The sequence below is a fragment of the Balaenoptera ricei genome, chromosome 3 (assembly GCF_028023285.1).
Source record: "Balaenoptera ricei isolate mBalRic1 chromosome 3, mBalRic1.hap2, whole genome shotgun sequence".
In the NCBI taxonomy this organism is placed as follows: Eukaryota; Metazoa; Chordata; class Mammalia; order Artiodactyla; family Balaenopteridae; genus Balaenoptera; species Balaenoptera ricei.
In genome coordinates this window covers 35,090,315-35,112,333 of record NC_082641.1, presented here as the reverse complement: position 1 = coordinate 35,112,333, position 22,019 = coordinate 35,090,315, and the positions used below count along the sequence as shown (strand labels likewise).

General features: G+C 36.5%; 1 protein-coding gene across 1 annotated transcript in view; it reads left to right on the top strand.

Annotated features, from left to right (window-relative positions):
• Positions 1-22,019, top strand: part of PLCXD3 (phosphatidylinositol specific phospholipase C X domain containing 3) — a 163,025-nt gene that overhangs the window by 4,874 nt on the left and 136,132 nt on the right. The window lies entirely within an intron of this gene.

The window sequence follows — 22,019 nt, the reverse complement described above, 5'->3', positions numbered from 1 at the left end:
ACAATCTGCATTTTAACAAGATCCCCAGGTGATTTATATACCCATTTAGTTTGAGAAACACTGCTTAGGGTATCTCTAAGAGGAACCTTTATGTAAGTGGCAGAACCAAATTTAAATATACATCTTTGACTAAGTTCTTTCTAACGGACCATGCAGTCTATCTGTGAGTGTTAAAATTTACAATCAGGCTTAGAGCCAGAGCCCCATATCTGACTCAAGGCTAATGGCCCAGGTTGGGAACATTTCTGATAACTGACATTACAGTTCAATAAAATCACAATAAAAGTGATTTAATTGCTACCTAAGTGTTCAAATTAGGTCACTGTGATAAATGTAAAATCTTCCCCCTCATTTCCTTAAAGTCCTGATGCTCATTGATACCAGCTGTCAACAGCACTTAAAATCAGACCATCTGGTGGTGCTAGTGGTCACTAATGACAATTTAGGAGACACTCCATATTGGTTCTTGTCTATTTAATCCCACTTTTTTGTGTGTGTTACAGGACCAGCTACTTTTGTTATATTTATAGGTCACAGATTTGTCCACCTTATCTATAAACTAAAACTTTTCAATATTGCTCTGAAGTAATAGTGGCGTCATAAATGCAAACTGTAGTAATAATCAGCATCAGAAAGATCTCAAACACAAAGGTAAACAGTAACGAGTTTTGATGGAAAGAAGATGATCAATCTTTGTATTTGCAAACCATACCTCATTTATTTAAATCATGGTTTATATGGAATAGAAACATGCATAAATGTGGTTATAACTTCCTTGCTTGAATTTTAGTAATTTTAGCATAATCAGTGCTCTAAAAGAGTTAAAATTTTAAAAAGAACCTTCAAGTTGTTAAAATAGATACGTTTATATGTTAAGGCTCACACACTTTACTCATATGAAGATTTCTCATATCATTACTTAGAGTTTATTGTATCCTATTTAAGTCCAACCCTACCTAATCAAAATAGAATAAGTTACAAAGAGGAGGAGTAAAACTGTTGAGTGACATACATCAGCAATAATGAGTTTATGAGGGCCGGGCAGAGGACAATAGGTTTTATTCTGTACTCTGCATCATTCTCAATGTTAATTCACTCTCTGCATGTACATGTGCATGTGCATGTGTGTGTGTGTGCATGCCCATAGGTGTATCAACTTTCTCTTAAGATAACTTCTTTTCCAAGAAGCTTCTTGATATTTCCTATAAGTAGACCTCAGGTGCTACCTAATTAATCATTCCTCCAGACAGGTCCAGAGTAGGAACAGAAGCTGGGGTCCATACTGTTCCCAGTGAACAGCCTGGGACAATGTAAATAGAACCAAATAATCTGATAGACCTAAGGTAATTATTAACACCTTCATTGCTTTAAAGCACATTAATAGAGTAATTGATGTGCTCTGAGCCTTCAAGAGAAGGTTAAATCTCATACACACATATGCACACATTTTAACTATTGTTGGTTAAAGGGGTCAGCTCTGTTAATCTGGAAATTTTACCTATTACCACCAATGAGGTTTATCCATAACCATTACCCATGGGCACTCAAGGAACTTCTAGGTACTATCATGGAATTTGTTATTCTCAAGAAGCTTATAGATTCTCTTAGTTCTCTTTCTCTGTGTAGGGTTAGGATCAGTCTCAGAAGATTGGGGACCAGAAAATTATAAAAATCGTATATTCTAGAAGACAGGGGAAAGTGAGAGAGAAAATTACCATAGTTCAAATGAAATTCGGCAACCAGAAGCTTTCTACAGCACCATATGCTTTTATTATGCTCTATTAAGAGAGGAAGATGGGTCAGAAAGAGGGTCAGGAGGAGACGGTTAAACATGCTTGAGAAGCTGCCAGGATTAGTCACCTCCGGAGATCAGGTACTGAAACAGATGGTCCATTGATTTGTTAGATGTGCTCTTGTTATGTTCCTATATTTCATTATGGATCCTGGGAGTGGACAACTCTTACACCACTCTATCTTAAATGTCCACTAATATTATCTTTCACATAGAAGAATTCTTCTTGTGAATTAATTTTTATGAAGCAGCCATGTTTATCCTTGGTCAACATTATGAATGATGGTTGTGTTCCTTGATTCACTTGGAGAATTGTTCTTCATGAAGGTAAGTGGATTCTGATGAATGAATGACAACTTAGTTGCCTCGTAGGCTTCCCTGGAGGCCCCCTCTGTCACGTTGGCTGGTGAAGAGGAAGATGTACTTGAAGGGGTCCTCATGGGCAAATGGGAACCTATTTCAATACACAACTCTGACTATACTCCTCTGTTGCCATGTGGAGGAGGAGGAGGAAGATGAGGAGAAGGAGGAACAGGGCTGTCTCAGCACAGAATTAGCCCTAAACACACTCCTGCCATGACCTGCTCTGGGCTTTTCTCAGGAAAAAAAAAATTGGTCAAGGGGATATAAAGATATCACCTTGAAAGTTGCTAGAAAGGAAGGCTGCAGAACTGTCACCCCTCATGTCCTCGTTTCTCCTTGCATCAGTTCAAATTCCTTGGGTCTAGCAATAGAGTTTCACTTTTGAAAATGTCCTTAATTCTCATCTTACTCTTTCTTGTTCTGCTTACTTGGAAGAAACTCCAACTCAGTTAAACTCATTTTTCTACCTATTCCAATCCCAGAAAACTTCATATCCCTAGTAATCTTACTGCATATCCCTAGTAAACTTACTGCACATCCCTAGTAATCTTACTGCACATCCCTAGTAAATTCATTTTCCTATTCTCTGAGATAATAACTTCATACTCTTCTTGCTTCTCAAATCAATATCTCCTTCCCACCTCACTCTAAACTTATGACCTCACCTCTTATTTTACAGGAAAAAAATAGATACAAACAGATATGAACTTTCTCAGTTTCCCACAATTAACTCATCACCCCCCTGCATCTATTTCTGCATATTCTGTATTTTCTTTAGGTAAGAAGAAGTCATGACTTGATCCTACCTAAGTCCAGCTTCTCTACTCATGGTCTGGATCCCATTCACTCAAATCTCCTACCTTTGATCTCAAATTTATCCCCTCTCTTTCCTGCCACTACCAGATCATTTCAGTCGCTACACAAACATATATTACTATCAATATTACCTCTCTTAAAGAAATAAAAATCCCCCTTGACTCCACACCTGTGTCTCTATCCACTGCACTATTTCTCTGATATTTGTAAAAATATCCCCTCTGTCTTCAGGTTATTTCCTTTCCTCTGCCTACCGCATACTAATCTCATTATTTCCCCACCACTGCACTAAAATTGTTTTTATCTAGGTTGCCAATGATTTTTTTTTTTTTTGCTAAAGCTAATGGATAATTCTCTGTCATCTTATTTGACTTTTCAGCATCGTTTGATCATTTGATGTGACTGACCACACTCCTCTTCTTGAAACATGTTCTTCCTTTGGCTTCTTAAGACACTTCTTGTGTGTGTGTGTGGTTAAAAAACACATGACATAAGATTTACCCTCTTAATGGTTCTTTAAGTGTTCAGTATTCTTAATTATAAGCACAAAGGTGTATAGAAGATCCCTATAACTTTTTCATCTTGCATGACTGAAACTTTATACCCATTAAATAACAACTCATCATTTTCCCTTCCCACTAGGCCCTGCAACCACCATTCTACGTTCTACTTTGATGAAGTAGATACCTACTTCATGTAAGTAGAATAATGTAGTATTTGTTCTTTTGTGACTGGATTATTTCACTTAGCATAATGTACTCAAGTTTCATTCATGTTGTAGCATCTGTCAGGATTTCCTTCCTTCTTCACAGCTGAGTAATATTCCATTGCATGTATATACCAATTTCGTTTATATATTCATCTGTCAGTGGACATTTATGTTGTTTCTGTATCTTGACTATTGGGAATAATGGTGCAATGAACATGGGAGTGCTAATATCTCTTTAACAGCCTTTTTCAATTATTTTGATTAAATACTTAGAAGTGGGATTGCTGGGTCATATAGTAGTTGTATTTTTAACTTTTTGAGAAAATGCCATATTGTTTTCTGTAGCAGCTGCATCATTCTACATTCCTACCAACAGTGAACAAGGGTTCCAATTTCTCCATATCTTCACCAACATTTGTTATTTCTGGGTTTTTTTGATAATTACTATCCTAACAGGTATGGGTTGATATCTCATTGTGGTTTTGATTTTAATTTCCTTGATGATTAGTGATGCTGAACTTCCATTCATGTACCTGTTGGCCATTTGCATGTCTTTTTAGGAAAAATGCCTATTTAAGTCTTTTGACATTTTTTAGTCAGGTTATTTGGTATTTGGTTGTAGGAGTTGATATATTTTGGAAATTAATTCCTTACAGATATATGAATTGTAAATTTGTAGATTTGTCCCCTGCTGTGGAAGTATGGAGTCTTAACCATTGGACCACCAGGGAAGTCCCCCTTGGTCAAGTTTATTCTTAAATATTTTATTCTTTTTTTTTTTTTTTTTAAATTTACTTATCTATCCATTTACTTTTGGCTGTGCTGGGTCCTCGCCTCCGTGCGAGGGCTCTCTCCAGCTGCGGCAAGCGGGGGCCACTCTTCACCGTGGTGTGCAGGCCTCCCACTATCGCAGCCCCTCCCGTTGTGGAGCACAGGCTCCAGACGCTCAGGCTCAGCACCTGTGGCTCACGGGCCCAGTCGCTCCGCAGCATGCGGGATCCTCCCAGACCAGGGCTCGAACCCGTGTCCCCTGCATTAGCAGGCAGACTCTCAACCACTGCACCACCAGGGAAGCCCTATTCTTTTTGATGCTGTTATATATAAGATTGTTTTCTTAAATTCCCTTTGGGATTGTTGATTTTTAATATATAGAAATAAAACTGATTTTTGTATGTTGATTTTGATCCTGCAACTTTACTAAAAGCATTTATTCTAACAGGTTTCTGTTGATTTTGTTGTTGTTGTTGTTGTGTGTATGTGTGTAATCTTTAGGGTTTTCTACATATAGAATCATGTCATCTATAAACAGAAATAATATTAGTTTTTTCTTTCCTATTTGGATGTCCTTCATATCTTTTTCTTGCTTAATTGCTCTGGCTAGATTTCCAGTACTATGCTGAATAGAAGTGGTAACAGTGGGTATACTTGCTTTGTCCTGATCTTAGCAGAATCATTTTCAGCTTTAACTACGATGTTAGCTGTGGGCATTTCATTTTTTATGTTAAGGTAAATATCCTTCTATTCCCAGTTTGTTGAGTATTTTTATCATATAAGGGTGTTGAATTTTGTCAAATGCTTTTTCTGCATCTATAAAGATGATCATGTGATTTTTACCCTTCATTCTGTTAATGGTGTATCACATTGATTGATTTTCATATGTTGAACCATCCTTGCACTCTTGGATTAAATCCCACTTCGTCATAGTGTATGATTCTTTTAATGTGCTATTGAATTTGGTTTGCTAGTATTTTATTGAGGAATTTTGCCTTTATATTCATCAGGGGTATTGGACTGTAGTTTTCTTGTAGTGTCTTTGGCTAGCTTTGGTATCGGCATAATGCTGGCCTCAAAAATGAGTTTGGAAGTGTTCCCTCCTCTTTAATATTTTAGAAGAGTTTAAGAAAGATTGGCATTAACCCTTTAAACATTTGTTAGAATTTAGCACTAAAGCTGTCTGGTCCTGGGCTTTGCTTTGCTTAGAGATTTTTAATTACTGATTCAATCGCCTTATTAGTTATAGGTCTGTTCAGATTTTCTATTTCTTCATGATTCAGTCTTGGTAGATTGTATGTTTCAAGAAAGTTATCCATTTATTCCAGGCTATACAGTTCATTGGCATAAAATTGTTCATAGTAGTCTCTATTAATCCTTTTTGTTTATGTGGCCTCAGTTGTAATGTCTCATTTTTCATTTCTGATTTCATTTATTTGAGTCTTCTCTTTTTTTCTTAGTCTTACTATAGGTTTGTCAATTGTGTCTATCTTTTCAAAGTACCAACTCTTAGTTTTGATGATTTTTTAAAGCTATTTTTCTATTCTCAGTTTTATGTATTTCCTCTCTAACCTTTATTATTTCCTTTCTTCTATTAACATTGGGCTTAATTTGTTCTTTTTTTTCTAACTTCTTGAGGTGTAGAATTAGGTTGTTCATTTGGGATTTTTTTTAATGTTTTAAATCAGAAAAGACATACTGTACTTCTTGTTTGAAATTTTTTGCCTTAAAAAAGAGATCGTTCTTCTTTTTTAATGAAGGTGTTTATTGCTATACACTTTATTCTTACTAATGCATTTGATGCAGCCCATAAGTTTTGGTATGGTATGTTTTCATTTCCTTTGTCTCAAGATATTATCTAATTTCCATTTTGATTTCTTACTTGACCTATTTGTTATTAAAGAGTATATTGTTTAATATCCATATATTAAAGAAATTTTCAGCTTTATTCTTCTATTGATTTCTAGTTCAATTTTATTGTGGTCAGAAAAGACACTTGGTATGATTTCAATCTTTTAAATTTATTTAATCCTTTCGTTTTGTGACCTAACATGTGATCTATCCAGGAGAATGTTCTGTGTGTGCTGGATAAGAATGTGTATTCTGCTGCTGTTGGATGGAATGTTCTGTATAATTTGGTCTATAATGTTGTTCGAGTTCTCTGTTTCCTTGATCTTCTGTTTGAACATTCTATCCATTATGAAAAGTGGAGTATTGAAATCTCCTATTATTATAGTGTTACTGTCTATTTATCCCTTCATTTTTGTCAATGTATGCTTTATATATTTAGATACTCTGATGTTGGGTGTATATATTTATTTATAATTTATATATCTTCATTGTTATGTGACCCTTTTGTGACAGTTTTGTGACATTTTTTGACTCTTGTGACAGTTTTTGGCTTAAAGTCTATTGTGTCTGATATAAATATAACTGCTCCTACTCGCTTTTAGTTTCCATTTGCATGGAATATATTTTTCTATCCTTTCATTTTCAGTCTATGTGTGTCCTTAAATCTAAAGTGAGTATCCTATTTCAACAGCACATTAAAAAATCATGAACCATGATCAAGTGGGTTTTATCCTTAGGATGCAAAGATTGTTCAACATACACAAATTAATAAATGTTATGCACAGCATTAATACAGTAAAAAATAAAAATCACATGATTTCTCAATAGATGCAGAGAAAACATTTGACAAAATTCAATGCCATTTCTTAATTAAATCTTCCAACAAATTAAGTATAGAGGGAATATATCTCAATGTAATAAAGGCCATATAGGACAAACTCACAGCTAACATCATACTCATATGTAAAAAGCTGAAAGATTTTCCTCTAAAAACAGGAACAAGACAAGGGTGCCCACTCTCACCACTCCTATTTAACCTAGTACTGGAAGACCTAGCCATTACAATTTGATAAGGAAAGAAATAAAAGTCATCCAAATCAGAAAGGAAGAAGTAAATTTTCTCAGTTTACAGATGACATGATGTTATATACAGAAAACCCTAAAGGCTCCACCAAAAACACTGCTAGAACTAATAAAGAAATTCAGTAAAGTTGCTAGGTGCAAAATCAATATACAAAAATTAGTTGCCTTTCTATACACTAACAACAAAATATCTGAAAGAGAAAAAAGGAAAACAATCCGATTTACAATAGTAAATTGAAACAATAAAATACTTAGGACTATAGGTACCCTTCACTTTTTGAAAGTTCACTTTATACCATTTTGCTTTTATGAAAGATCTACATTAGTACTTATTTTTCTAACCAAAAGAAATCTGAAGAAGATTTTCACTTTTACAGAAAAAAGCAAAAGGCAAAAAGTGTTCAAATTTGTTTCGCAGTGAGCCATTACAAAGGCAGCACTCACCCCGAGCTGCCAGAGTGGCACTGCTAAGCTCCATCCCTGGGAGCTATGCTCAGTGTCTCAGCATCAAGCCACCATACTTTGAACTGTGTCTGTGAGCATCTTTGCATTATCTTTATTTATTTTATACATCCATTAACAACATGTGTCCTAATTGCTTCTTTGATTTATGCCATTTCTGCTTACAAAAGGTTTCATAGGAACACTCTACTTTCAGAGAGTGAGGGAAACCTGTAAACTTAACCAAGGAGGTGAAAGATCTATACACTGAAAACTATGAGAAGTTGATGAAAGAAACTGAAGAAGACAGAAATTAATGAAAGATATTCAATGTTGTGGGATAAGAATAATTAATATTGTTAAAATGCCCATACTACCCAAAGCCATCTATAAATTCAATGCAATCCCTATAAAAATTCCAATGGCATTTTTCAAAGAAATAGAAAAAAAAAATCTTAAAAGTCATATGGAACTAGAAAAGACTTGAATAGCCAGAGCAATCTTGAGAAAGAAGAACAAAGCTGAAGCATCACACTTCCTGATTTCAAACTATACTACAAAGCTATAGTAATCAAAACAGTTTGCTACTGGCATAAAAACAGACATGGAATAGAATCAAGAGCCCAGAAATAAACCCATGCATATGTGGTCAACTATTATTTGACAAGGGAGTCAATAATACTCAATGGGAAAAAGATAATCTTTTCAATAAATGGTGTTGGGAAAACTGGCAAGAGAATGAAATTGGGCCCCTTTCTTATACCATACACAAAAATTATCGCAAAATGGATTAAAAACTTAAACATAAGACCTGAAACCGTAAAACTTCTCAAAGAAAACATAGGGAAAAGCTCCTTGACATTGGTCTTGGCAATGATTTTTTGGATATGACACAAAAAGCACAAGCAACAAAAATGAGAATGAATAGGTAGGACTACAACAAACTAAAAAGCTTCTGCACAGCAGAAGAAATAATCAACGAAATGAAGAGGCATCCTAAAGAATGGCAGGAAATATTTGGAAACCATATATTTAATAATGGGTTAATTTTCAAAATATGTAAGAAATTCCTACAACTCAATAGCAAAAACCAAATAATCTGATAAAAAACTGGCAGAGGACCTGAATAGACATTTTCCAAAGAAGACATACAAATGACCAACAGGTACATTAAAAGATGTGCAAAATCACTAATCATTATTAGTTACTAGTCATCTAGTTACTGTCATCTCCCACATGAATTACTCCAAAGGCCTCCTAACCAGGTTCCCTGACCTCTTTTTGCCTTTCTACACAGAGTATCTTTTAAAAGTATAAATCAGGTACATCATTAACTTGTTTAAAACCCTCTGCATTTACTTACTAAAATTACTGGTCCCTATCTCTCTGACCTTGACTCTTTCTACCCTTTCCTTACTCACTAATCCCAGCTATTCTTTCTGGCCCTCATACCCTCCAGATTTCTCCCTGTCTTAGAGCTTTGCTTGGAATCTTCCTCCAGATTCTCAACAGCCTGCTTTCTTCTCCTTATGGCCTCGAGTATGATGCCTTCTCCTCAGGAGATATTCCCTGACTGTGTTAGCCAATGCAGTTCACCTCCACCCTCATCATTTTTTCTAACAATTGATTGGCTTATCTTCTTCATAGTGCTTGGGTAACAATAATTAATTACTTTATTTATATCTCATTGTCTGTCAACTGGGTAGAATATAAGCACCTTGAGGGCAGGACCTTATTTGAATCTTTTCTAGTGCCCAGAATATGTCTGGCCTATAGTTGTGTGATATATATATGTTGACAAATGACAAAGCCAGTATAGAGGGACTCTGATCTTGCACAAAAGATTCTGTCCTGTTGATCTGAGAACAAGCCAACCCAAAGAAATTATTCAAGTCAGCTCCATTATTCAAAATTTTTAACAAGTCTGGATCAATAATGGGTTAATTTCAGTAAAGTGATGATCTCAGTGAACTTTAATAAAGACTATGCTGGGCTCAATGTTTTTTGAATGAGACACATGATAATTGAACAAAATGAAATAGAAATTTGTTTTATACAGCAGTTTTTAGCCATTATGGCACTGCATGTTCAACCAATTTCTTATAATTTATATGTTTATATACTTAATAATTGTTATAATAAAGACTTTGAAGAAATATTAGATTGCTCTGTGCCTTCAAGGAAAAAAAAAAAACTTTGCTATCTTTAATACTGCTTTGATTTTAAAGTTTTGTATTCCAGTTATCTATAAGTTGGTAATTCAAGTATGATCTGTATAGTGACTTATTGAACCAAAATATAGTAATAATATTCAACTCCACAATTATTTTGAATAATGCTTTTATTAGCCTCTGTAAAGGAATATGAGGAATTCTATTAAAATACAACAAAATTATACATGATAGCCACAAGGCAAAAAAAGAGGATACATCTACAAAACCAATATAATGTATTTCAAATGTCATGTACAAAAGATGTAAGAGCTGGCACTTAATTGGAGAAATGTGTTAACATGGGTGAAGTCAAGAAAGGGTTGAGATTAAAACAATGAAGACAATACTAAGATCTCTCTTTGCTATACTTGGAACTAGAAGTAGTATAAGGAAAGGTCAGAACATTGTTTAGGGCAGATGGTGTGAAATGAACAAATGATAAAGAGAAATAAGGACTATGTAATTCAGGCAGAGGAGGTATAGTTTAAAAATGCAGGCTCTAGTTTCAAACACCTGGGCTTTGTAGCGTGGCTTTGCCATTTATTAGCTCTGTGCTTCAGTTTTCTCAACTAAAAACTGGGGATAATAATAGTACTTCATAGACTGTTATGAGTACTTCATAGGTATAATACTTCTTAGGTTGTTGTAAGGATTAAATGAGGATGCGTGTAAAGTGGCTAAGAAGGTCTGGTGTACATGATATTACCTACTCATGTTTCACTTGTGATTTTCAATCAGGATGAATAATCTTCAGAAGAAAAGTGAGAGGATCGTAAGAAAAAATGTTTTCAAATGTGTTCAAGCTTTTGTGCCAAGGCAACGTATATCTCTGGGTACTAAGGGGGAAAAATGATAAAATACTATAGAATCAAGAAATCATTTTTAGAGATTGTGAAAACTGAGGTGTAAAGGTATGCAAATGTCACAATGTCCAAAAGAGGAAAAATAAATCCCAGCGACTTCATATGGTAATACCTGAATGATTTGTAAGTGATTAAAAAAGGAAGTGATGATAAGGGATCACCTTGTACTGTGAAAAGTGAATCAGTTGGTTGACTTGGGACCCTGATGGCAGTCCTGGATCTGCAACCAAGTGTTGGGCAACTCACTTAAGTCTACTAGGTCTGTGGTGTTACATCTGTAAAACTGCTTAGCAGTTAATGTTGTGGACAAACTTGGTTCAAACCATGACTCTGCTATTTACCAGCTGACTCGGGGAGCCACTAAAAACCCTCTGAGTTACAATTTCCTCAGCTCCCAAATGGAGATAATGGCAGTACCAAACTCACATCCTTTATGGTGAGGATTCAATAAAATAAAATATCTCTTTTTCTCATTCCATCATGTCTAATTAAGCTCATTTACTTTGCTAACAGGGTCCCTGGTGGGACGTACCTGGCTCTTTGCTTTCGTAGCTCCTTTTCCCTTGTCTCCCCTCAGTCAAAGCCTGTTGACTTTTCTCTTTTCCCTTTGCAGGCTCAGCCCTGCCGTAGGCTCCAGAACCCATCCCACCATAAACAAGGGAATGTAAAGAGGGCCATTTCACCAGTTTCCTTACTGCATCTAGTACTCAGCTTCTAATGCAGCTGCGTAGAGAACAATGAACTGTTGTAGGAGGGGCACACATGAGTAGCCCAGAGAGGGGAATGGAACTTCCCATTGGTGAAGAAGATATTGGCCAGGTAGACCCAGTGTCAAGTGATTAGAAGAATATCCATATCCAGAGAGGACAGGGTCCAGCAATAGTTCTGGTCCAGCACAGAGAACAGGGTCCAATATATAGACAGAGATAATAAGAAACCTACAAGCAGATTTCCCAGAAACACAGGCAAACTTCAGCCAGGTTGAACTTGCTTACATGAAGTTTACTTGTCCAAGTCTGAGCTTTGGACACCACCTTAGATGATTAGATTTTTCTCTTTAAGTTCTTCAGCCCCAGGCTGTACCCATATCCTAGGATGAGAAAAGTTCTGTATGATTCTTCCCAGTCCCACCCATCCCAGAATACCTTGTGCCTGCCTGAAGTCTCTTTCACTGTGATTTATGAGAAAACTCCTGATTGTTACAAGTTGATACATTAGGTAACAGAGGCTAAATTTTAAAATGATTTATAAACTTGAAGATTAATTGGAGCTATTTTGACAAGCTTTAACAAGAGTCAAACAAAAAAAATCAAAATATAAAATATGTAAAAGCAGGTCAGCAGAAACTTGATTTAACTGTGGTTTGTGAGAAAAGGATCTAGGGCATGTAGCCAACTGGGAGCTGGCTGTGAGTCAGTAGGGTGACATGGCAGCAATAATGTGTATGCACGCGTGGGCTGCAGCGCCAGATATAGTTAGCAGAGCAACGGGTATAATAGCCTGGCTGACCCTGTGCTGGGCAGAGCCATCTGCAGCGTGGTGCTCTGTTCTGGGCTTCAAACTTTCACGGAGACTTTGGAAAGCTGCAGGGTGTAGGGGGAACAAGGGATTGTGGATTGTGGGGATGGCTTTACCGAGTCATTGACTCTGAAGTCTCTGGAAGCCAACTTGCATGGGAATATAGCTACCTCTCTTCAGACACATGAAGGAGAGGTCTATGAAGTTCTAAATTAAAGCAAAAAAAAAAAAAAAGATTTTAAAGGGATGAAGATTTTGGCAAGCTGAAAGCAAGGAAGAACCTTTTATCAATGTGATTTTTACCCTCTCTAGTAGAAGTGTGTAAAGAGAGCTGGTCATCTTCGAAACATCTGCATTTACACAGAATTTGATCCAGATGACCTCTAAGGCCTTTTCTGCTTCTAAGACACTGTGATTTTGGATAGGTTACTTATTGTCTTATAACATCAGTTTCTTATATGAAAATGGGGGTAGGAATAGTACCCATCTTCATATGATTGTTGTATAAATCAACTCACTGATCACTCTTTCTGCCTTAACTTGTCCTCCATCTGTAGCATGTTTCTGTTCTTTTCCCTTCATTTTTATAAAGTTTTACTTATTGTTTAATTGCCTGGAAGAATTTAACAATCTCTTCTAGCAGGCAGGATATGAACAGAAAATTGAGTACCCCAGGAACAAAACCCATTTTAATTTAAGACCTGAATATTATTTCCAAGGCTATTAGATTAAGAATAATATTTTGGTGTATCAGTAGGTAGAACTTATTTCTCTCTGTGTCAATGTAGTTATTGAAACTGACCTCCTGTGATAGAAGATATGCAGCTTCCCAGCTGCAATCATTCCATTACCCGTACACAAATTGGGATCCCCTGGGCCTTTCCTGAAGTCAAGATGCCAGAATGACCCTAAGGACCTGACTTCAGCAAAGTTCTTGAAGGAGAAAACAACAACTTTGAGTTCAAAATATTTTGAAGAATATTTTTCTCCTTAAAGCCAGCTTACTCTCCAGACATCTCATTATGTTAATGCGCAGTTCATCTAAGGACCATTTCAACAATTTAATGGGGGTACACTATAGAATTTGGCAACAATAAATATCCAGGAGTAGAATGATGGTTGCCTGGAGGTGGTGGAGAGAAGGGGGAACTGGAGAGTTGTTTAGTGTGATTAGAATTTCAGTTTTGTTGAAGATCTCCTCAGTTTTATTGGAGATCTCTTGTACGACAATGTGAATGTGCTTAACACTATTGAAATGTACACTTAAAGATGGTTAAGATGGTAAGTTTTATGTTATAGTTTTTTTTTTTTTTAACCACAAATGGGAAGAAAAAATTTGCTCAGTCAGATCAAGTTTTATGTGTTTTGACATAAGCTCCTGGAGGCTTGCTATACAGTTTTCTGCAGCGTTTGTAATTCTTTGAGGCTCTAACACCAAGAAAAGGCATCTTCTTCAGTGTTGCTTCTGGCTATGAGGCTAATAATCTTGTTTTTCCCTCTTCTTATTACATTCATGATTTCACTGATTGAAGATGGCCAAATTACATTACCTTCTTAGGTCTCTGTTTTCTTTAGTGTGATATCAGACTAATGTCCTTTGTCCTCTTAATTACCCTGCTGGTAAGGGTTAATGAAATAATATATGGATGCTTTCAAATTCCTTGTATTGGAAACATATTCCTGGGTTTGTGAACATTTAGGATTCACATCACCCAGAGTTACCTCCCAAGGACAATTTCTCTTCTTGGATGAAGTTGGTGGCACCATATTATAACTTGGACAAGATCAGTATTCATTGATTCAGAAATTACATACTAAACACTGAATATGTTCCAGGCTGTTCTAGGGGCTGGAAATGGAGGTAGACAAGCTAGATTAGGTAATTCCATTCTAGTAGTAGGAAGGAGACCGTAAACAACTACAAAGAAAAAGACTCTTTGGAAGAATTCACCTAAACCAGAGGAATCACGTTGATTTTTGTTAAAATATCTGAGCTCCAGGTCCTAACAATTTCTTTTGGAGGACTTCACTTTTTGTTTTCACTTTAAAATGAAGAAAATGAGCACAATGGTTGGGACCCGTCATATGCTCCCATGAGTACTCTTAGATTATTGTTCACATGGCTTGGCCCTGCATAGCCAATTAAATAGTGAAAATTTCAGGCTTTATTTTAGATAGTTCCAATATCTAGATGAAGGCTTGACCTGTCCATCTTTCACAGGGATGTTTTTGTGGGCTCATTCCTTTCTCTTCATGCCAGAACTCAGGAGAAGGGCAGGCTGTGACTGAGGTGCTCATCCTAGAAGCCTTTCTCTGTTTCTTTAACTTTGTCCCACATGCACAATCTCAGTTTCTTTTACAGCCTCCTTCCAATCACATTTGCTTGCGATCATCATATTACACTATTTGCCTGCATCCTCAATTTCAGGCGCTGACCAGGGTAGTAATAAGGTACTATCTCTCCTTTTGCCTGGCCCTTTTGGAAGCTGTTGTTCTAGTTGGAGAGCATTTGCTGAGTTTTAGGGTCACCCTGCATCCCAAGAGTCTGAAGGAAGTTGTTTCAGAGGTTAAAGACAGTTGTTGGTTTTGATTCTTATATGTGATTCCAAAAGTATAATCTGAATCATTTTCAGTAGGCTGGAAAGCTCTCCCACAGGCAGAAGTACAGTTTCAGGAGATCCAGCTAAAAGTACTATTGCAGCAATATCATAGGAAAAGATCACAGTAATAACTGCCATTTATCAAGGGCCTGCCTTCTGACAATCACTTACACATATTAACTCTAACCCTTGTAATAACCCTGTGCAGTCAATACTATTCCCATTTTACAGATGTGCAAACAGAGAGACTGAATACTCGTACTCAAAGAGGTATCAGGTGATGAAGACAGAGAGCTGTCAAGTTTCAAAGTCTAAGTTTGTTTTTTTTTTTAAATTAGGTCTTATATCCAGAATAAAGCTCCTAGGTCTTGAGTAGCAGTCTTCACCATTTTTCCAGGATTCTCTTCATTGACAATTATAAATGATCTTTTTCTGTGTTGTTTTAAGTGCATATTTATTTGAGCCCTTTCAAAAGCAATCAGTATTTATGTATTTTAATGTTTTAACCTACTTTTCCATTATGCTATAACTTTAAAAATGTACTCAGATATCTTCTTAAATACTTAAACAAGTAAAACACCAAAACTAATGGAATTAAATTCAGCAAGAGTGAGATTAAAAGTTTGCTTTATGCCTTAAACCCCAAGTTGTGTTTTCCCTTCACACCCTACCCCTGCAAAATGTCATCATACCGTCTTCTACGATGAGAAAAAAGCAAATGCTATAAATGAAAAAAATATTCAGTGCAGCTACATTAGCCTCACAAGGGCCTAAATGGAACTTTGAATCCCAATGTTGTATTCAAAAGGACACTACTGAGAGCCTCCCAATGGCTGACACATTGGTCTTTGACCCTGGGAGATGGCATTTTGATTTTGATTGCTTTTCTATCAAGAATTTAGAGCCATTCCCAGAATATTGTTTTCAAGGGATTTTTCCTGGCTAATGTCTGGGCAAAAATCATTTTTATGCCTGCTGAAAACCTCTTTTCCACCAAAATTCAGAATAGAATATGACAAAGCTTTGGCTCCAGTCTCTCCAAAATGATTTGATTTCATTGTGACATTTGCTGACAGTCATAACATATGCACTTTCCTAAACTTTGGCAATATTTTAATAGGAAATTAAATGAAAGAAATACATTTTACTAGATTTTTTTCTTCATTAAAAAAAGTAGCATGTGGAAACAACTTTAACAATTGCTTTCTATAATTCTAGGGAGTATGTTAGATATTTTGGCAGATATTGGCTAACATTTATATGTAATGCACTCATAGGGTCACTTTTTTAAGTTATGGAATTTGCACCTTTAAAGATAATACCATGCTTGGCTCTGTGTGCCACTGAGGGAAGTTCTGTCTCAGGCGCCGCCAGAACTTGGGCTGGGATGCCAGGGTCAGCGTCTCTGCTGAGAGGAGCGGAGCCTTCTTTGGACTCGCCGGGGTTTGGGCTTCAGGACAACACGGGGCTGTGTCCATGCTGACAGGAGCTGGGGTTCCTGATGACCCAGGAGATGCCAGGAGGAAAAGCCGTGTGACTGACAGGGTCTTGGTGCTCCGGCCAGGTGTCAGGCCTATTCCTCTGAGGTGGGAGAGCCAAGTTCAGGACATTGGTCCACCAGGCACCTCCTGGCTCCACGTAATATCAAACAGCGAAAGCTCTCCAAGATATCTCCATCTCAACGCTAAGACCCAGCTCCACTCAACGACCAGCAAGCTACAGTGCTGGACACCCTATGCTAAAAAACTAGCAAGACAGGAACGCAACCCCACGCATTAGCAGAGAGGCTGCCCCAAATCATAATAAGGTCACAGACATCCCCAAACACACCACCGGTTGTGGTCTTTCCCACCAGAAAGACAAGATCCAGCCTCATCCCCCAGAACACAGGCACCAGTCCGCTCTGCCAGGAAGCCTACACAAGCCACTGAACCAACCTTCGCCACTGCGGGCACACACCAAAAACAATGGGAACTACGAACCTGCAGCCTGTGAAAAGGAGACCCCAAACACAGTCAGTTAAGCAAAATGAGAAGACAGAGAAAGACACAACAGATGAAGGAGCAAGGTAAAAACCCACAAGCCCAAACAAATGAAGAGGAAATAGGCAGTCTACCTGAAAAAGAATTCAGAGTAATGATAGTAAAGATGATCCAAAATCTTGGAAATAGAATGGAGAAAATACAAGAAACGTGTAACAAAGACCTAAAAAAACTAAAGAGCAAACAAACAATGATGAATAACACAATAAATGAAATTTAAAATTTTCTAGAAGGAATCAATAGCAGAATAACTGAGGCAGAAGAATGGATAAGTGACCTGGAAGATAAAATAGTGGAAATAACTACCACAGAGCAGAATAAAGAAGAAAGAATGAAAAGAATTGAGGACAGTCTCAGAGGCCTCTGAGACAACATTAAATGCACCAATATTCTAATTACAGGGGTCCGAGAAGAAGAAGAGAAAAAGAAAGGGACTGAGAAAATATTTGAAGAGATTATAGTTGAAAACTTCCCTAATATGGGAAAGGAAATAGTTAATCAAGTACAGGAAGTGCAGAGAGTCCCATACAGGATAAATCCAAGGAGAAACACGCCAAGACACATATTAATCAAACTATCAAAAATTTAATACAAAGAAAACATATTAGAAAAAGCAAGGGAAGAACAACAAATAACATACAAGGGAATCCCCATAAGGTTAACAGCTGATGTTTTAGCAGAAACTCTGCAAGCCAGAAGGGAGTGGCAGGACATATTTAAAGTGATGAAAGGGAAAACCCTACAAGCAAGATTACTCTACCCAGCAAGGATCTCATTCAGGTTCTGTCATACAGAGTAAAGTAAGTCAGAAAGAGAAAAACAAATACCGTATGCTAACACATACATGTGGAATCTATAAAAAACAAAAAATGGTTATGAAGAAGCTAGGGGCAGAACAGGAATAAAGACACAGACGTAGAGTATGGACTTGAGGACACGGGAAGGGGGAAGGGTAAGCTGGGACGAAGTGAGAGAGTGGCATGGACTTGTATATACCACCAAATGTAAAATAGATAGCTAGTGGGAAGCAGCTGCATAGCACAGGGAGACCAGCTCCGTGCTTTGTGACCACCTAGAGGGGTGGGATAGGGAGAGTGGGAAGGAAGATGTGAGAGGGAAGAGATATGGGGATATATGTATATGTATAGTGGATTCACTTTGTTCTAAAGCAGAAACTAACACACCATTGTAAAGCAATTATACTCCAATAAAGATGTTAAAAAAATATCTACAAACAACAAATGCTGGAGAGGGTGTGGAGAATGGGAACCCTTTTGCACTGTTGGTGGGAATGTAAATTGATACATCCACTATGGAGAACAGTGTGGAGGTTCCTTAAAAAACTAAAAATAGAACTACCATACGACCCAGCAATCCCACTACTGGGCATATACCCTGAGAAAACCATAATTCAGAAAGAGTCATGTACCACAATGTTCATTGCAGCTTTAATAACCAGGACATGGAAGCAACCTAAGTGTCCATCGACAGATGAATGGATAAAGAAGATGTGACACATATATACAATGGAATATTACTCAGCCATAAAAAGAAATGAAATTGAGTTATTTGTAATGAGGTGTATGGACCTATAGCACAGGGAGATCATGTCTGTGCTTTGTGACCACCTAGAGGGGTGGGATACAGAGGGTGGGAGGGAGATGCAAGAGGGAGGAGATATATGTATATGTATAGCTGATTCACTTTGTTATAAAGTGGAAACTAACACACAATTGTAACGCAATTATACTCCAATAAAGATGTTAAAAAAAATAATACCATGATTAATTTCAAGTATTTTGCATAATTTTTTAAGGACCATATTTTCTCTCTCCCCCCCTCCCTCTCTCTCTCTCTCTCTCTCTCTCTCTCTCCTTTTTCAGAGTACTAATGACCAATATAATTTAACTATTTTATGATACAGGATTATAATTATTAGTAGCATGAATTATTAAACTATATATCATACAGGGATATTTGGAAAAGCATTGGTATGTTCACAGCTGTTTGTACATATACTTGCTGGACCAGATATCTATGTTTCTAAGTTCTTGTGTTTTGTTGTTAGTTTTTTTTAATGCGGTAATATACATACAACATAAATTTTACCATTTTAACCATTTTTAAGTATATAGTCTGTTGCATTAAGTATATTCACATTGTTCTGCAAACTATCACCACCATTCATCTCCAGAACTTTTCTATCTTCCTCTAGTGAAACCCATTAAACACTAACTCTCCCTTCCTCCCTCCTCCCATCCCCTGGCAACCACCATTCATCTTACTGTCTCTATGAATTTGACCACTCTAGGTATTTCATATAGGTGGACTCATATAATATTTTTCCTCTTTTGAATGGCTTATTTCACTTAGCATGATGTTTTAAAGGTTCATCCGTGTTGTAGTACATGTCAGAATTTCTTTCCTTTTTAAGGCTGAATCGTATTGCATTGGATGTATATATCACATTTTGTTTATCCATTCACTTGTTGATGGATACCTGTGTTGCTTCCACCTTTGGCTATTGTAAATAATGTTGCTATGAATATTGTTGCACAAATATCTGTTCATGTCCCTGCTTTTACTTCTTTTGAGTCTATTCACAGAAGTGGAATTGCTAGTTTATATGGTTAGTTCTATGTTTAACTTTTTGAGGAATCTTATTCTTGTAGTTTTGATCTCCCTTGCTGCCTTTTCATTATGCCTATTTTCAAGAAACTTACCCTACCTAGTTATACCTCTTTCTACTTTGCTGTTTATTTTCTCTTAGCTGAAGAGGGATTTAGCTAATTTGATTACAGTTGTGTTTAGAATAGAAGTAAATAGACTCTGATGGACGTTTAATTAAATAAAGTTCATCAGCTTTAGTATATAAATTTTATATTTATTTTATCACTGAAATGTTCTTTTATTTTATGTACTTTCAGGGTATATAATTGAAAGTGTTATTGATGGTGTTTTAGATAATTAAGTTCATAGGAGTAGTGACTTCTAGATAAGTAAAATATTATAGTTATTTCAATTCAGATTTCTTAATCTAGATATTAACTATGTGTGATTATGTTCTGGTAATGGACCAAACATTGGATGATATTCATAGCAGAACTATTTTTTGGAAATTCATGAATTATTATTAGTTATGAATCCTTATTATCTATCTGTGTCAGTCCCTAAGCACAAGTCTGGATTAGTGTGAGGAAATACTTAGTCTAGATGTTGAGTATAAAATGCAAATATAAGCCTTTGTGCACCTGCCAAAAACCAGAACAAAACATCATTGACTGGTGGTACAAATGGCCTTAATAATAGCCAGTGATCTCACTCAAAATAAATAAATACCAATAAATGACATGGCCACATGGAAAGGGGATATAATAATCAGTTTGTCACGATTATTAAATATTGTCTTTAGCCATGATATATGCAAGTCATCCTAAGATAATTTCTCAATGGTGTGGTCTTTTTTTTTTTTTTTTTTAGTAATAACAACTAACATTTATTGAGCCCCTATTATGTACTAGACGCTGTGCTAAGTAGTTGATAGATTTTACTGTTAGGGCCCAGGGCAGGTGCCCCCAAAATATGCCTCAATGGCATATATTTCTCCCATGTGAAAACTGCCCTCCCTGTACTAGGAGGTAGAAAGACATCCTTGTTACAAACAAACCTTGTTGATTCTTCACTAATTTATTACCCAAGCCCAAACTTTGCTTAAATTCTTTACTAATTAAGCACCTAATTAAGCACCCAAACCTCAATTTCTTTGTCCTGTCAGTTCCTCTCAAATTTATTGTTTCTTTGTCTAAAAAGTATAAAAGCTGCCTGCTTTGGCCACTTCTTTTTTTTTTTTTAATTTTTTTTATTGTGGTAAAAGTCACATAATATAAAACATACCATTTACCCATATTTAACTGTACAGTTCAGTGGCATTAGGTACATTCACATTGTTGTGCAATGCTCACCATCATCCATCACCTGAATTTTTCACCTTCCCAAACTGAAACTCTGTCCCTTTTAAACACTAACTCCCCATTCCTCTTCCCCACCCCACCCCCTCCCCACCCCTTGGCATCTACCACTGTACTTTTTGACTCTATAAATTTGACTATTCTAGGTACCTCGTATAAGTGGAATCAACCAGTATTTGTCTGCACCTGATGCATATTGGAATGCATTTTTTTTAACATTTTTTTTTATTCAAACAGAAAGTCACAAAAATTATAATCATCCTCATCAGTTCACTCAGTCCCATGTAATTAATTTTTTATCATCTTGATCTTTTGTTAGCACTTTTATGAATTCATCAGTTTTCCATTAGAGTTCTGAAAATGCTTATTCATTCAGTTCAGCAGTATAGTCAGTTACCAGAAACCTGTACTTGTCAGAGTCTTTTCCATGAATTCCTTGAAGATGAAGCCCTCTTACAGGAACATTTTTGCAAAAGCATCAGAGTATACCCAGAACTGTCTGTAAATGACAAAAGACTTAAAAATGACCATGGTTAAAGATTTGATGAAAGTTCATAATAATGCAATTGACAAGGAAATTTAGTTATTTCTGAGATATACATTTTAAAGTAATAACTAGAATTATGACTTATAACATTATCCTCAGACTTTTGAGGGATTACCATTTCTAACCACTGCAGCATTTCAGCAAATTATCTTCCCTGAATCCTTGCCTTTTCTAGGCTAGCCAAACCACCCAGCCAACACTAGGTCCCTCATGTTCCAGCTCAGGTAAGGACATTTATCTTGGCTCCTGGTTATTTTCCTTCACTCCCACTTGTGCTCTGGGTCCATGTTTCTATCCAAAGTCTACTTGGATTTTGACCCGTTTGGCTTTATCTCCCATTTCCACTTGCCTCTCATACTTGATGACAGAGAGAAAAATAGACCTCTGCAAACTAAAATAGGAAGAATTATCTTCTTTAGAAACTTCACAGAAAGCAAAACCA